At 39.7% G+C, this 18,278-nt stretch overlaps 1 protein-coding gene and 1 long non-coding RNA gene across 5 annotated transcripts in view; both read right to left on the reverse strand.

Moving 5' to 3' along the window:
- Positions 1-17,008, reverse strand: part of trps1 (trichorhinophalangeal syndrome I) — a 118,314-nt gene extending 101,306 nt beyond the window's left edge. Inside the window, exon 1 of one of the 3 annotated variants that reach the window (XM_080862943.1) lies at positions 16,579-17,008. The gene's annotated coding sequence lies outside the window, so the exon portion shown is untranslated. Of the gene's footprint in view, positions 1-16,048; positions 16,405-16,578 lie in introns of those variants that run through there. The other 2 variants (XM_080862944.1, XM_080862942.1) reach the window with 2 other exon arrangements.
- Positions 1-18,278, reverse strand: part of LOC308384407 — a 373,851-nt gene that overhangs the window by 167,438 nt on the left and 188,135 nt on the right. The window lies entirely within an intron of this gene.

Raw genomic sequence — 18,278 nt, forward strand, 5'->3', positions numbered from 1 at the left:
TTTGTTTTTCTGTTTCCAATTTGGTCCAGCCTGAGGAACTCCACACTCCGCTCTGTCTCAAACACACCATTCATGACGGCCTGACGTACATGATTACACACACATGCCCACTCGCCAGCTCTCAGCTCGCTCCGAAGCACGCACGCACATGCAAACAGACGCACACACGCGTTACATGCTCTCACTGCCTCCAACAGACGCACAGACTTAGTGTAAATCCACGACGACAAACATAGCACTCGAGTTCATTTACAATCATTTTTGTCACGAAACACAAGACCCTCAATTTATCTTTGTCCTCATCTTTTATTGTTTTCTGATTTGTTATTGCTAATGCCGGCTCAAATGACATGCTGGTCAAACTAATTACACTCGTTTCTTCCTCATCTTTCGGCAATTTTTTTTCCTCTGCTGTCCCAAGGAAAATAATTGTCTTTGAAGGGCCGTTTTGATGTGTCTTGTTGCCTTTTCAGATCTTATGTAGGCAGAGTTATGCTCCATGTTTCACCAATTAGAGCACAGAGAGTACATTGTTTGATATTCAGCTCAACTCAACCGTTCCAGCTTAAATGGATTATTGTGGTCATTTTTGCTGTTAGGATTTTAAATACACTAACTAAAGATCTTTCTATGTACTAGTAAAATCGTTACCTTGGATCAATACAGACAAACTGTGCTGACAGGTAGTTATCAGTCTTTTCAGATGTCATGGAATTATCGTCCCCCTGTTTGGTTTAAGCATCAACGATGTACAAGCAGGCACTGTATGCAAATGAGGTTTACTATGATTCAGTGCTCTCCGGCCGGTTCCCTGCAGATCATACCAAAAAAGCAGTGCAAAAGCAGCAAGAGCTGCACGCAGAGCTTTGCCGTTCTATCCGCGGCATAAAACGTACTGAGTAGCAGGTGCAAAACCATAAAGCTGGATGTGGAGCTTTCCAATTTTACTGTCAGGTAAACAAAGGAAACTATTAAACTACTCTTGAGATTCTCAATAATTTGTTTAGTGATTGCAAACAGCTTGTCAATCAAAGAAAGTTGTCTTCTTCCAAAATCGTAAATTAAATTAATATTAGGAGAAGAGACGAAGCAAGTGTTAATCAAAGCAGTCAATGCCCCAACAGAGCAGATCATACAAAGTGCAGACAATCTTGTACAGTGACGAGACAATGATTGGCCTATGGAGAACATCAAATAACCTTAACCATAAGGTCCTGATGGAACAAAAAATGAACTCCATTAAGATCAGGTAAAATACAGCCAGACACTTTTGTGTTGGCATGCATGACAAAAACAATGTTCTGATGACTACGTCTAAGGTAACAAAAAGAATATTTCCATGTTCCTAACAGATCACTAAAATTCACACTGTTAAATAAAAGCAGAGCTGAAAAAGTCAATTATCTGATAAGCTGATCACCGCAGTGTGTGACCATTCAAACGTTCCAATTCCTTGGTTCCCCCTTCCCTAATCTGAGAATTGATTTTTTTTCCACAGTGAATTGAATATTTAGGTGGATTGACTAACAAATCAAGAAAAGTGACGGCAGATTAACTAAAATAATAGTTAATAGATAGATAGATAGTTAATAGCTAGTTAATAGACAGATAGATAGGAACATCATCCTATCAAGCATGCACATGTTCAACCACACCAAAGAACACAATTAAAACTTCTGCTCTACATTTTGCATTGATCTGACCGTCTGCACGGCAAGCGAGCAAACACACTGTGCCAGTGCTTCTGCTCTCTTGTGAATCACACCACTAAGTGACCTTGATCAACCAGATCTTTCAGCTGCTGATGTTAAAGCTGAGGGAGTGGCTTACCTATTCATTACTGTATGCAACACCCACAGCTTTTAGACTTTTCTCTGACACATATGCACGTGCAAGTTGCTGACATAGCACAGCTTTCCTGTGATACATAGGTTCCCCCTGAGTGGATAAATAAACAGTTGTAGGACTGATATTAGTCCACTTCTTCCTGTGGGGTTTGGAAATTAGTCTAAAACAGCATCACCGTTGCCACCAGTAACACTATTAATATAAAGAAAACTATACTTTACTACATAGTGTTACAAGTGGTTTTGAAACTGCTGAGCAAATTAATCTGCTACATCTTAGAAAACAAGAAAAGAGAAAGCTCAACTAATTACTAGTTAACTGCAGTTGAGGCTGGTAGAGGAGACAAACTTACCAACCACAGTCAAATGAGTATCCACATTTGCCTCGTGGACAGTGCTAATGTCCCGCCTTGATGTACGATAGTAGCAGGAAACCGGGAGATGCATAAATCAACAGGGGACTGTTGATTCTGACCTTGCTCTCCACAGCTAAGACTCTCATACATCAAAAATAATGGAGAACAAACTCTGCTTCAGTGGTAGTTGTAGGCGTAATGGAAGGAACTAGTAGCTGCATAAATCAACAAGTTGATTGTTGACTCTTGCCTAGCTGTCTTTTCCCCCAAAATACGGAAAACAAACTACAGCTCTGCCAGAAACACACACGCATTACACACATGCATTCCACGAGCCTGCCGAAGTCTGCCAGACATATCTGATGATTTTGAGTACACGCACACACCCATGCATGCTTGTGTTTGTGTGTGTGTGCCTTGGTTTGGTTTGTCTGTCTGGGTAGGCTCAAACATTACATCAGTCATACACACTCACATCCACAAACTGAAACAGACAAATACACTAGATCATGCACGCACTGCGCCACATTCGCTATTCAACACTCTGTCTCTCAGGAATACACACACATGCACACAAAGACAACCACACACACACACACACACAATATTTCCACTGCTGGAGAATCGGACGTTTCCTGCAAGCGGCCGGGAAAAATGTCTGGACAAACTTAAGACGCACACACGTACACACAACGGAACATTTTCAACCCACAATGTTTACATTATATTCCTTTCCAGAGCCCTTCTATCTACAAGCTGGCCAAGTGAAGCAGCGTTTCTCCATTGAGCAGTATCGGGAAGCAAGACTGGAAGACTGTCAGTGATGTCAATCCAGGGCTGGGCTCAATTAAAAGAAAAAAAGGGCTTTAATCAAATCTCAAAAACAAGTATAATCAACTTCTCATAATGGCTTGCTGTAATTTTTTATACGGGATAATTTTCACTGCAGTAAAAACATCTTTAATGAATCTTTTTTTCAGTGTCTCAATCAAAGATATTACTAGTGCCTAAGAGATGCTGTATTAACTTACCTTTGATATCATGCGTGTATGAGGGTGCAAAAACTGATCTCCACTGAAGGCCAAAGCATCTTTCATTTTCTTAGACTGCAGCAAGGTTACATTTTCAGTGATGCAGTGTTCATTTGCAAAGAGATAGAAAAAGTGACGTACTGCCTTAGAGTCATATCATCGCCTTACATAGCTGAGGTTAACAATTCAGATTCAGCAAACCACATTTAAAAAGCACTTGGTAAAAATTTTAAACATACTAATAAGAGTGCCCCTCTTTTTACCATCTTTTCCTCACAACGCATTAATCAACTCAGCTGGTCGTTATCAATTTAGTCACATTAAAGTTATCTGCATAAACTCTAGTAAACTGTTGTTATCACTGAAAAACTGCAGTTGTCCCTGGTCGTGCAATGTGTTAGAGGTGGAATCGGTCTAAAGGACAATGATAAATACATACCTATAAGCCAAATGAGCAATCAGACCAGTTCTGTTAATGTGCATGACTGCTCAAATATATTAAAAGCAAGCTAGCATTAGCTGACACAAGCTATAAATTCTGTATTGATCCCCAAAGCAAAGGTTCCTAGTTTTCCCCAAATTTTGGTAAAATTCCAGTTTGAATAAACAGACTTCACTGTTTAAAACTGACTTTATTTTGAGTGTTCTCTAAGGCATAAATTGGCTAAGCTGGCTAAGCCCCATCCCTTCCTTGCCAATGCTCTTGATCACAAAGTTGAAAAAAATTATAATTTTCTTTTACCTTATATGGAGTTTGTTTTGAAGCCTGTATTACTTGTTTATGCTGACAGCAAGATTAATGGGCTTTCCAAGATAATATTAGCTAGTGCCTCTTACTGGTGGCGCTATGGTGGAGCAGAAGATTGGCACTGACATAGACACTCAGGACATAGCACAAATATATCATTGCTATAATTGTCACAGAAAATTCCACCCTTGACAAAGAAAATCACACAGGCCTACAGGACGGTTGGCAGCCCTCTGGCAACAATGTGTTGCAAGGGAAAAAGATGTATATCTCAAAGGTTAGCAAGCGGTTGTTGACAGTCGCTACTTGAAACAGGTCACAGAGTGGTACGCAGTGCTACACAAAAACCTGCTTGGGATTGCTTTAGCCACTCGCATATTGCCACAGTGGCGGTAGTTTGTGTGAAAAATCCTGACATGTCTGCAAACAGTTGCTAACTAGTCTAGGAACAATGGTGCCACTGTGAAAAGTGCAACACAAAATGGAAATGGAGACCGTTTGCCTTCAAAGTAAAATCTGTGCCTTTTGAAACTCACCCGCAAATGGCGAGGCACTTTCAAAGGCAAACACTTTCCGTTAGCGTCACACTTTTTCAAGTTTCACCAATCTTTGGCAGGTTCTTGGATGAAAATTTGCAAATGACAGCTATCTGCTAGCGACCAAAGCAATCCCAAGGAGGTTTTTGGCATCACACATCACCCCAACTTCCAGGAGCCAACACCGGGAGTATACAATTTTCCCTGTCAACCGTGGGTTGCTGACTGTTTTCTAGACTGAGCTCTAACAGACTATAAAAGACAACATTTATGATGACATTATTAAGTTATGTTACCATCTGTTTTAAAGCATGAAAAATGCTACAGACAGATTCTTTTAACCACAACAGGTGTGACACCAAACAGGTAACCCAAACCAGCACTAACTAGTACAGCAGGGAGGTTCATGTACAACAGGCAAACTTTTCTCATCATTTAACAGAAACTATTCAAAAGGATTTTCTCAGTGCACAAATGGCTGTACTTTCCTGTGGTGCCGATATTCGACACATCTTCAAAGATGATCTCTAATGAGTTTCAACATCATTGCAATGCTCCTAACTTCTCTCTGCTGTTCTATCACCTCCTAGTCCTCATGCTGGTTTTCTCAATTCTCTTTGCTTTCTCTATCTCCTCCATAATAATCTGTAAATCAGACACTGTCACAGTTGCCTCCTTCCTAAGTGTTATTCAGAAGGGACATTTTAAATCTCTGTAACTCCTTGCTTTATCATCTTATATTTTAAGTGAAGCTGTCAGTCCACGGTGTAAATCCACTCGACTGCAACAAGAATATATTTAGGAAACAAATCAAGAGAACTTTGTTTTATGTTAACCTTTATAACATGGCTTCAGTGTTTAAGCTGATTTACGTACCTCTAAAGATAAGGTACATTTTTACTATTTAAAAAAAAAAATCTTTATCATAATGTAGAACAGACAAAAAAAACTGGGGTGTTGGGTAATCTGACACATCAAATGGATATCAAGTATCAGAAAGAGCAAGTTTTACACAGGTGTTAACTGAAAGAATACATAGCAGCGAAGGGAGTGGCCACTTGAAGAGATTACAAATCTCTCATCGCCCAACATTCAGCCTGATTTTGTAAACCTCCTCCCAAAGAAGGTAGTTCACGCATTAAACTGACATTTTTTTTATGTGGCACATGGGAATCTGATCATTTCACTGACTCACTGACTTTTCTAAAAGAGCAAAAGGGAGGGGCGAAAAAGAGCGAAAGAGAGAGTGGAGGCGAGAGAGAGATTCTCACAGCTAGATGAAATCAGCCTGTAAAGAAAAGGGAGAGGACAACTTGTGTGTGAAGCACTAAAAAGCCCAAAAGCCATGTTTCAGAACAAACGCCATGCCCCCCACTGTGCTTTTCCACCCACCGCAACTCACACACATTGGCCTGAAGAAAATTTAACTGTCAGCCGTAAAGTTTTCAACCACAGTAAGTGATCTTTTGCCCCCTTTCTCGCCCCACTTTTCCCCCTTCCTCCTCCTGCCTATGCAAAACAGTCCCCATCTATCTTTCTGTTGTTCATCCTTCTTTCCTCCTTTCCATTTCTCTTCTTATTCTATCTCTATTCTATTGTTGCTGTACATATTGAGCTTCATCTCCTTCTCTATTAATGTCCATCGCAGCCTCCTTTTATTTCCTTTCCTTTCGCCATCAGTGTGTCCATTCATCCATCCATCATTCTATGAGGACCAAACCACTGTCCAACACAGACAGGCAGACACCCTCGCTATCCTATTTTCCTTATAAACTCTTTCCTACCACAAAAAATGAGAAACTATCCCTTTCTCTGTCCATTCTTTATCACACCAACCCCCCACTTACTGCATCCACACATATATCCACACACTTCTGACTGTGGGCCTCTGACACCCACCTCTTCGTCTCCCTTCACAAAAGTCTCAAAGACCCCCAGATGTGTGCCCCCTTAATTTCCATTTCAAAAAAGAACCACCTCCCTCCCTCCATCATCCATCTATCCGTGCATCCACTTCTTCAAACACACTGCAGATACTTCAAAAACACACTATTACACACAGCTTATCAATGACAAGCCTTTTTTTAAAGAAACAAAGAAAAAGAAAAAGCTGCCAATGAAAAATATCAGATCTTTGAAAGGGGAGTACAGGAATGTTGCAGATACAGACATATATGTTTATGCTGACCATCACAAATACCATTTATCCATAAGGAGAAACATGCTGATGGTAACAAATTCTCTTTGCATTTCAAATACTTGTTTGGGACCCAAAGGTGAGCCCTGAGAAAACAATCCATTTAGGTTACTTCCACAGTAAACGCAATAATCTTGCATTTGAGCACAGGTTCATCGTTAGGTGACGTTAATTAAACTGATAACCTTTTTCTTCTTTAACAATACGACTTGCTATTTGCATTCACAATAACTTTTACTGAATTTTTTCTGCACTCAAGGTAACAGTATAATTTAATAGTGAAACTGCAGGCACTAAGGTTATTTCATTTTGCTGGGGGGGGTTTCATTTTTTTAGTTGTTGTTTGTTCGACGGAAACGATGAAAACTGTGTTATAGAAAGTCACTGAACTGTTTCAAGTTTTTTATATTCACAGCCAATTTATAGGTATACATTTAAAAAAAAAATTAAAACAATACTTGTGCAGTACTGCAAATTTATTCATCTAATTCCCTGTTTATTTTCTACACTTCTGGTGACTCGGCACCATATTTCTGTTGCTAACTTACCAAATACAATTGCTAAGTTCAGCTACCGCGTTCCTGTTTAGCTGCTAGTAGACTTTTCTCATCTTCGGCCTACTGAACTATGAATAGTTGCGTTATCCTGTTAAATGAATACTGTCTGTCCACATTACAGACAGGCAGGAGTGATAACACTTGTTACCTAGCTCAGAATTTCATCATTTTAATAATTAGCCACTGCCACCAGATGCTACATTAATAATAAATTAGCAGATGGCTAATGTTGTTATCAGGCAATTGCTAATAGCTAAATAGCTAAATTTAGTATTCATTAGTATTTTTATACATTTTTTTCAAAATTCTATTCAGTACTTACATTGACTATGGTACTTACAGTCAAAAAAAAATACTGTTACATTTTTAGAATTTTAGAATTTTGGTATCAATAAAGAGTGCTAACTATCCATTCCATTACTATCCAAAATAGTAATAGCTGGTACCAATCCCTATTGCATGATACACGATACCCAATTTTACATCAGCCCGAAATCCCTTTAAAACAATATTATTCTTAGATCACATCATTTAAAGCCATTAACCACAAAGCATGTTCAATGGCTATATCTAACCATTAACCATTCAACATTGTCAAACAGCCACAAGACAACCCTGCTACCCCACAGATATAAAATTCCAAATGGAGGGAGGGAGTACCTCAGCCAAAAGGTTGTGGCTTGGTGCCCAAAGTCAAGTGTTTCATTTTAACTCAAACAATTTACTGCATTAGATTTCATACATTTAAAAAGTCCTTGTACCAGAACAAGCTACAACACCTTCAAATGTGCTGATTAAGCACTCTTCACTGCTGGGAGAGAAGATTAGTCCCTGCCTTTTCAACGTTTATGTGGCTTGAAGAGAAGCCCTGAGGGCATCTGCTCTAACTGTCTGCAGGGGTGTACCCTCTAAAGCCCAAAGCTGCTATCGCACAATTACTTTACAATATCAAAAACCAAGCCCAGCACCATCCTGCAGAGAACAGGTGAGGCAGTTAGCTATGTCTAACTTCATTTTTCTGCTTCTTTCAGAAATGTCAAGCCAGACCAGAAGCAAGTTGAAAGGGTGTCATATCTCCCTGTGCTTCTTGCTGCCTTCTGTTATAGGGCAACCAGCCAGGGATACATGAATAAAATAACACATCAGGCCAGGCTAGACTGGCCCTTCATGAAATACAGTTACAGCAGAATTACAGTTCCACTCCTAATCCGTATTCCCTCATCTTTATTTTCTACAGACTAAATAGTCCACACGGCCACAGGCAGAAGAAAAGAACGAGAAAAAATAAATCAGGAGAAGCAACGTGTGGCTATGTGCTTTAATGAAAAAAACAATGTTAGTCGCTTAAATCATAGTTTTAATTTGACGGGACGCCATAAAAAGTCTGCCCCTTCTAACACACAACCACGCAGAGAAAAGCGCACAGTGAGAGACACACGCATACGTGCACCAGAGTGAGGACAAAGACTACTTTGAAAAGTTACTCAGCCACCAGATGTTTTAGTCTGATCCCAGACTACAATACTAATGGGGCTGTACGCGTGCGTGTGTGTGTGTGTGTGTGTGTGTGTGTGTGTGTGTGTGTGTGTGTGTGTGTGTGTGTGTGTGTGTGTGTGTGTGTGTGTGTGTGTGTGCAGAGAGGAGAGGGGAGAGAGACAAGCCGATAGTTTTAAGACAGTAGAAGTAAAGTTTGTTCCTCAGCAGGTCTATAGTAGTAACAAGGACATGCAAACACTTTCAAGGTAAACAAACTGCTTGGCTGCAGATAATCACAGAAGAGAAACTACAGATTCACATATAACAAAATGGCAATTTTTATATTGGACAGACTTGAAACTGTAAGCATATGTCAATGCAATGAGAGCTTAAGAGTACATCACACATACAATTACACCCATCCATAAAATAAACAGGCATTAGGCAGCAGTACTGTTGTATGACTACAAGACAAGCACTGGATCGAGCGTCAAACGCTGCCACAGAAAAGTGTGCCTCATCAAACCTCAAAAGAATCACGATTGCGAATGAGAGAGCGCACAAGAGCAAACAAATGTCAGCTGAAGTGAAAGTTAAACGCAATCTTCAAGCAAGTAAATTAAGTGTTTTGACAGTGATTACAGGATGATTGGGCACACATGACACTAACAGTCCTTCTTGTCTTGCATTACAGTAAAAATAGGAGGCAGAGATTTGGAGATAATGAAACAGAAAGAGGCACTTCAAGAGCTAAGAAATCTAAGCTGTGCGTACATGTTGTGCAGGTTCTTGATTTGACTGTTGACAGAGCAGACAGTTAACCTTCAGTGTAGAAATAAACAATCAGTGAGTCAATTCAATCATAGCCATGCAGCGAATGAGATAGATCTGACCTCAAGAGGAGAAGATAAGCGCCAGTGGGCTCCTACAATAACTGATAGCTATCTATCAACAACGCTGAACTGTCTGGAGATGAATGTTTATTGATACTGCAGGCCAAGCATGCGAAGATGTGCAAAGATATGCTGCAGGAACGGATGCCATATTAAAACTATATAGTGAACAGTAAACAGTCAACAACCACATCAAAAATACTGTAGTTATCACGCAGAAAATTATCTGTCGAATTAGCCCAGATTGTACTAAACTAAAAACTGATGAGACATGAAATACAGTTATTGTAACACAAATGTGCCGCCCACTTTAGAACTTGTTAAGAGAAAGCAAATCTCCAACCCTGAACACTGGAAAAAGCTTGATCTTACAATTTCTTACTACAAAACAGGTGGATTTTGTTCTTATTTACAGCCATGAAAAAATATATAGAATGACTTCTCATTCACAATCAATCTTTCCTCCCTTCGGAGCAAGATAACTCGTTTCCAAGCAGCTTCCTTGATTTAAAAAAAAAAGACACTTCTTCTACTTGAGAAAAGTCTCACTGAATTACGCATACAGTACTTGAGAAAAATGGTACAGCACCCTCCATCTGCGTGTTGCACAGCCGCTTCAGCTTCAACACAAAGAAGCTTACAACATAAATCACATTCAGATTCCTGCCACTTATGCCACTGTCACAATTTCCATAGTTAATTTTCACTGTCTGCCTGCTGGGTGCTGTGTGAAAACGGCAAGAAATTACAGACGGAGCCATGCTCGTTACTTAAGACCGTTAAGAAAAACAGTAAAGAAACGCACTCGTAATGTTGTATTTGTGATGTTTGCAATTGAAGTTTGCAACGATCAAAATCATCCAGCAAAGTAAGTCTAAATGCAGACAACATGTACTTACTTTTTGAAATTAAATTGATGTTTACATTTAAATCAGTGTATTACAGTATGGATGTCTCTACTCTGTCCCTTATACAATGGTGACTGTTTGAGGTATACTTAACTTTACATTTTTATACAGAAATTAAGGATTTTATAGAAATGCACTATTTTACGTGAAGCATGTGAGTTTCCACATTTTAAGTGATTAGACCGTATCCTCTCTTCCTGATCTCTCTGTTAGTGTCAAGATACAGACTAGCAGCAAAGCTTTACATAATGTGTCCTCTAATATGTGCATACAATGAGATAAACCTAAAAACACCTACAAACGCCTCAACCTGCACGTTTCCTGTGATGGATCGTCTCGCTCTTGACCCTATGTCAAATCGGCCCGGGTTGCTTTTTCACATTGCGCGCTAATAAATCAAGTTAGCAAAAGAAAATGACGAATGTAAATGAAATGCAATGACAGCAGCAAGTATCGTAGAGCCACTACAGTAAGAGCCAAGGAGAAACTGGTTTTGCAAGGGACATCTCACTGATGATTCACTGCAATTACAACTTTTATTCTTTGTTGATTGCAACAGGTAATTGTCACCTTTCACCCTTTCTGGACTTTTATGCAACTTTCACATGTGAAACTATTTGGTTGCTTTCTCAAGGAAACTACAAAAATCTACCATATTAACTTTTAACACAAGAGTGTACATAGCTTGATGGAATATGCAAGTCCCAATAAAAGACATTTTGCTCCTATCTTGTTTTGCAGAGTTATCAAAGGTCTTTGAGGGACCAAGATTTAAAACACATTAAGGTCTTTTTCATTCAAGTAAACCTGATCAGACTTCCAGGCTCTTTACTTATTCTCCAGAGCATCACTGACAGCTGTTTATAGGCTACAATTCTCTCTTAATGACATATGGCTGTCAACTTTTTTTTTCTTCAAACCAATGGGAGCGCCTGCTGTAAACCTCGAGAAAAGGTAGAAGTCGAGGCAGCATTTTCAAGCCACACAATGACTGTCTGTATGAGTAAAGCATAAGGTCAAATCTCTCCAACATCTGAAATGTTCAACAACTTTTGTGGAATAAAATTAACAATGTTCCATACTTGATGTACATATTTTATAGAGCAGCATGTGAGCTCTTTGTTTTTTAACTTGGAACTTGTTTAGAACTTCATTTATCAAAGGGTTGGATCAAATGTTCCACAGCGTTTTGCACAACTTTGACGCTCAAATGAAATGTGATTGATATCTGAACGCACGGGTGTATGGGAGGCATCAGTGTGATACTGCTGAGTCAAAGCAGGCAGGGCTCGCCACTCACTCAACCTGTAGGTTTCATTTACCAACTGCCCTGACACAACTAACAAGCCAAAGATGGGTTTCGTAATTAAAGTCTGATCATGGGAAAGACAGATTTAGAACAACTGCTGTCTACGGCACAGTTGAGACATTTAAGTGATGCACAGGAATTCGCATGGTGTCGGTGAGTTTAAAAGTTACGCGTCTTTTGGAAACAGGAAAGCCTTTATAACCACAGGGCTGTACTGCTGCTTTATCACTACTTTCGGCGGGTACACGTCTTAATCTTCTGTCCCACTACTTCATCGGTCTTTACAGTAACGTGGCAGAAGGATTTTTATTATCTTAGATCAAAGGAAGGCAAAAATCCCCCATATTTAGGATTCGTATCCCCCCTCCACCCCACCCCCAAATAAATCTAAATACTAAGAGAGAAAAAAGAATCATTTCACCCTAAACCAAGACCATGTGCTCGTTATCTGAAGCAGGCGGTCTAAAAAGACAGACTTAAAAGTCTAAAATAGACCAAAGACATTAGAGACAAAGTCAAGCCTAAACAAGACTGCAGTAACCACAGACAGAGTGGGGATGACATTTTGGGCATTTAGCAGACACTCTTTTCCAGACTGACTTCCAGTAAATGCAACGAGAGAATAAGCTCAAATCCCTGTATAACCAATGCTGCAAGCACTGAATATAAGCAATAATAGACCCAAAATATGCACACACAGTAAAATAATTTAAAAACAATTGTGTCCTGAGGATATGAGCAAAACAGAAGACTTGTTAATAAAAAAAAAACAAAACAAAAAAATGTGCTAGCTAGAGAACTCTGAGCCAAAGAGCCAGAAGCCTTACAGAAAGCCTTGTTTTTCTTTAAGTAAACTATCAGTGACAAATGGATGTTTCCTTTAAATGAACTGCAGGCAGGCTCGAGATGAATAACGACTGAATCTCTAATAGATGCTATCTTTTCCTGCTATTGGAAACAGTGAATGTTGGGAGTAGTTCAACATTTGCCATAAAGTATTTAAGAAAGAGTTTCCTTATTTTTTTAAAATTTGCAAAAAGTGAAAGAAAAAGTGTTCTCACAGACTGATTCGTAGTGGTCAACAGGTCAACATCTATTTTTTAAACTATTCAATATTAAAACAAAACTACAATTACAATTACAAATTACTACAATCAGCTCTTTGTTAGTTATGATGTACAGTTTAACAAAATGCCGCAAAAGCTCGGAGAAAGGACACACATCAGTCCGGACCAGAAGGAGAGAGACAGCAACAACGGATTAGAGGTCAAATTATTACACTGCATTCCCTTTAGTAGTGTTAGACCTCAGCGTTAGGCAAACATACTTTACTTCCCCCCGAAAAGCTTTTACTGTAGAGGAGAAACAGCGGGGGCTTCGCTGAAAGTTTTACAAACTTGCAGCAATCCTGTTAACGTTTTTTAGGGTAGGCAAGATTGTCGATTTTACTTTGGAAAATTCACAGCCGCGTCAGGTTTGTACAGCTTCCCTGGATCAACAAAATCAATCACACGTCTACCAGTTTAATCACTACTTCAAAAAAACCCACTTGCTCTAAGTTAAAGTCTCCCTTTACACTCCATTTCGCACTGGCCTTTTTTCCCCCCATGTAATGCGGCACCGCTTTGAAACGACCAAAGACAAATGCATGGCAGCCCACAAAATCACTACAGTTGTTCCTCATGTCTTACAGAACATCAAACCATCAATAAAACACAGGAGATACATTCCAGCTAGTTGAACAGGACATTTCTGACTTCCCTCGCTCCATGTGTGCTCTCTCTCTCTCCCTCTCTCTCCCCGTCTCTACAAACTTTCTCTGTTGCGAGTTCCACCACAGAGAGACTTCACATATTGCAGCCATATGAGCGAAGCCACGGCTGTCTCCACAGCACATACAGACGCACAGGAAAAAGTGCTGCGCTGTCTCCCGCTCTGTCTCACACACACACGGGAATGAGTTTTACAAGCAGGGGGGGTTCTCTTTAGGAAGTTCTCAACTGTTTTGACATTTAATAGCGGCTATGAACAAAGCTGTACGATACAATAATATCCAGTGTCTGGAGAGCGGAAAATGTTTTAACGTTACGGAGCTGGATTAACACATCGGCGGATAAAGTGTTTTAACTAATTTTACAGAACATTGGTTGAAGTTATAAAAAGTTTGACAGGGACTCATTACATGCACGATGTCTTCGGTAATAGGAACACGTTTTTTGTTTTTCTTTTTTGGTGAGGGGGGGGGGGTTTGGACTGTCTGCAGCGACTATACCCAAAGCTGAAGTGTAGCGGATCTAAAGCAAAAAAGATATAGTGACACAATATGGCATAAAAATGTTACCTTCATCTTTAAAAAAAGATTTAAAGTAGGATTTCTTTTCTGATAAAAATCACTTCATCCAAGTTTATTTATGTGCTGTGATAAAACTAACTGAATCGTCCCATTCAGACTTTTTCACTATAATAAAGAGCAGAAGACAAACTTGATTGCGCATACTGGAATTTGTGGAACTGTTAAAAAAAACACCAATGTTATGCATGCATGCATTGGAAAGCAGATGTGAAAGCACTGCTAGAAAATGTTACCCATGAAGCTGATTAAATCACATTAATGTACTTTTTTTCCCCCCAAAGTAAAAATAATCTGTCATAATCCCATATCTTACAGAATACGTGTGACTTACGATGCTGCCAATCGCTCGTGCATGAAGGAACGGCTTTTCTGCTGAAGAAGTCCAAACAAATGCTCAATATTCGAAGTTTCAGAATCAGCCGTGTGTCAGACTGCTGCGGGAAATGCAAACTAAACCTTAAAAGTTTCACAAGTTGTATTATTTTACTTTTTTCCCCCTCAAACGGTCCACACAGTTTTGAGTTGAAGGGAAACGACTGTGAAACTTTTCCACCGTGTCGTGGCCAAGAAGTTGGGCATTTAAGATACAAATAAAAACTCAAGATATCAACTTGAAATTGCTTTTTAAAGTCTTTGCAGTGGCTTTTAAGCATTTTCTGCTTAACGCTGAAATGCCATGGAGCTACATTTAAAGGGCTGTGGGACAATTTTGAAAGGGCCCAATGAATAAATTAATTGCTTCATAAAAAAACAAAGTGTAACCTCAGACAGCTGTGAACAAGTGTCACAGTTAAGTCTCAGGGTCTTGCTTTTCTTTAAGGAAAAAGAAGTGGGGGGGGTGAAAAAAAAAAAGCCCACTGAGGTTATCTGCTGAATAAAAGTTGCTCCACGCATAAGGGGTTCTTTGGGGGCCAGAACTGGAGAACTCTGCTGAAGGACTATGTAAAAAGCTTCCTTGCAGTGTGTGCCTCATTGTGCTGGCTTCACATACTCTGCTCTCCCCACAGAGTTGTCATGCCTACCCAGCTCCCCTTATCTCAAAGGAACATCACAGTTTCTTACGACCGAAGAGCGAGAGAGAGAAAGAGAGGGGGGGGAAACTTTTTCAAAGTTAAGTGGAAATGCAACTCATGCCTTCCCGGCATCACTCGTGAAACGTCCAACAGCGAGGAAACCAATAAATTCGCAAAGATTTGAGCTAAGAGGCACTTGTTTTCTTCAAAAGTTGATAAGAGAGAGGATGATCGGGGAGGGGGGGGGGGGGGGGGGGGGGGGGTTAGAGGAGGAGGAGTGGGGGGGGGGGTATCCTTTACGACAATTCACATCCACCATGCGCTCGCGAGTTTCCTAACAATGAAAGAGGTGCAAAACAAACAACATAAGAACAAACAAACAAACAAACAGCGCCAAACGGTCTTTGAACCGGTTGATAAACGCAATCTCTGTGATGTGGACTCACGCTTCTTTCCGCTTTAAGTCCAGAAAACAACAAGCAAGTTAACTGCGTTCATCTTTCGGGCTTCAAAACCCCCTTTTCCCCCCTCTCTCTGTCCGTCTCTGTGTCTCTGCGACATGCGTCATTCAGAGAAGCAAGAAATCTGAACTTGAGTATCAAGTTTGCAGTCAGAATAGCAATGAAAAAAAAAGTTATCAATGAAAATAACCAAGAGGTAAGCGTGCAGTTTTACAAGAGTTACCCTGTGCTGACACAAAAATAAATAAATCACTCCAAGTCACTGGCTTCTAGGAAATCGGTGTCATTTAACGTGACTTGACGCGACATACGTAAATAAATAAAATCAAGAAACAAAACTTTGAGAAAGGAGAATACACAAACCTACTTGAGGCGACTAAGTCACTCCACGTCCCCTTGTTGCTGGCTTCAAACTCAGTCTTAAAATCAGAGCGGTTCCCCCAGTAGCCCCCCAATTTGTATTTGTGTGGCGTTTGGGTGTCCTAACCTAAATGTAAATTGCCATGTGAATTCAAAGCGGTGCTGCTCTTTTCCCTCTCTCTCATTCAGCAGATCCCTCTTTCCTTACCGACGCCGCTCAGGCCGTTAGTTACATAAGACGCAAACCGACTGCTGCCCGTCGTAAAACTACCAACAGCTAACAGAGCGATATTTCGCCTCCTAATCGCACACGGCTTCCCTTTTAAGACGAACACGTTACATCTTCCCACTTGTCCGAGAGCATGCATTTCGCCGTGTACAACTCCAAAGCGTTCATCGCCGATGCATTTTTTTGCTTTCCCTCACTCTCTCTCTCTTCTTCTTTTGCCGTTTACAATGCCTCTGCACCAACAGAGAGGGCTGTATGCATGGTGTGCATTTGTGCTGGAAGTGTTTCTTTTGGTGCTGCTTACCTGTTGATCAAAAATAAGCATTAGCCTCTGTTCTCTCTGTGTGTGTCTCTTTCAGCAGCCTGTTAAGATGGTGGCTGGCTGGCTGGCTGGCTGCTTCGTCTCTTTGTGGGGTTTTTGTTTGTTGATGATGTCGGACGGGGTGACTGTGTCTTGGCTGTCTCTCTCTTTCTTTTCTTTTTTTTCCTCTTTGGTCTGAGAGGGAAAGAGAGATAGTTAAGGCTTCGCGGTAGCACATGAAACTAGGCTAATACCGACTCATTACTGAGTGAGTTTGGCTCAGGTATTGCAATATTCCGAAGGTATAGTTATGTTATTCAGCCGTGGATGGGTTTGCTGGGCACAGCAAACAAAAGTAGATAAGCTGAAAAATCTGTAATTTTTTTTCAGACTAGTGTTATCGCTTTGCTGTGACAGGACCTCTCTGCCTGTCTCTCTGTAGGCTGTGGGCATTACGTCAGAGGAGGAAGACACAGCAGCTCTATTAATATCAAGAAGCCATCCGAAGATTGACTCTTAAAGTGACACACACTGTAATCACACTTATTTACACAGTTAGTACCAAACTGAATGTACTACTCGAGCGAAATCAAAAACACAGATTCTTAAAGCGAAAGTTTGCTGTAATCTCAGGATTGCATTTACACAGTAAACCCAAGTAACCGCTCGGTCGACATCATGAAACCCGTCGTAAAACGATATACTGTAATGTCACTTGTTTGGTTATTGGGAAACTGACATAAGATCACATGAAAATGGAACAAAGCGACTTTAACAGTTAATCTGTTCAAGCAGAAATCATAAAACTGCTAAAGGAAAATCCAAATACTAAAGTCGAGGTGAATGGCACAAACTCCAGTGTGTGTAGTAAAAATGTATTCTGGTATTTTTCATATCATTTCTGGCATTTATTTCAGTTGAGTTTTAACCAATGTTTCTTTTTTTTTTTGAAATTATGTTTAATGCATTTCAATGTTTTAATATCTACATTGTAATCTACATTTCTTATTATTTTTGTATGCATTTCTTTCTTTATATGGTTTATAAATTTGCATGACTATACTCTCTGCATTAACCATAGAAACTATTTGTGTCACAACGACCAGTTTTTAAATGCATTGTTCTACAGCGCCTCTAGTGGTGAAATCTCCACAAGGAAGCTTTAAGTCTCCATTAGAAAAGTAATTAAACTGACCCTATTAACGCAGAATTTTACAGAATTTTAACGAAGTACAAAAATACAACATTAAAATATCCCATGATGGGATATAATGTAATAATCCAATAATCACTGCAGTTATTACAGATGGCCAAAGCAGGTGTGACCAGTTTTAAAGAGAGTGTTCTACAGCGCCTCTAGTGGTTAAATCTCCACAAGTTAGCGTGAAGTCTTCATTGCAAAAGTAATTCGATTGAGGCTATTAAGACTGATGAAGATTTGCATTCTTTAATTAAGAATAAAAGAAAGAATGCAATATTTAAATACTCAATTTGGCTTAAAATTTGCATGTAATAATCCAAATTTTTAAAAAGCCGTTTCTAGACAGCTTGTTTGCAATCTTTACAGATGATTTTGTAACATCATGCACTTGATATGTCTAATTTCTAAGTTTAAGGAGAGTTTGTTAAATGAGACAACTGCAGGTGAGTTATTAATTATTTTATTACTCAGCTGAATGACAGCTTTAGCTGACTAGATACAA

This window comes from Rhamphochromis sp. 'chilingali' (genome assembly GCF_963969265.1).
Source record: "Rhamphochromis sp. 'chilingali' genome assembly, chromosome: 17".
Lineage (NCBI taxonomy): Eukaryota > Metazoa > Chordata > Actinopteri > Cichliformes > Cichlidae > Rhamphochromis > Rhamphochromis sp. 'chilingali'.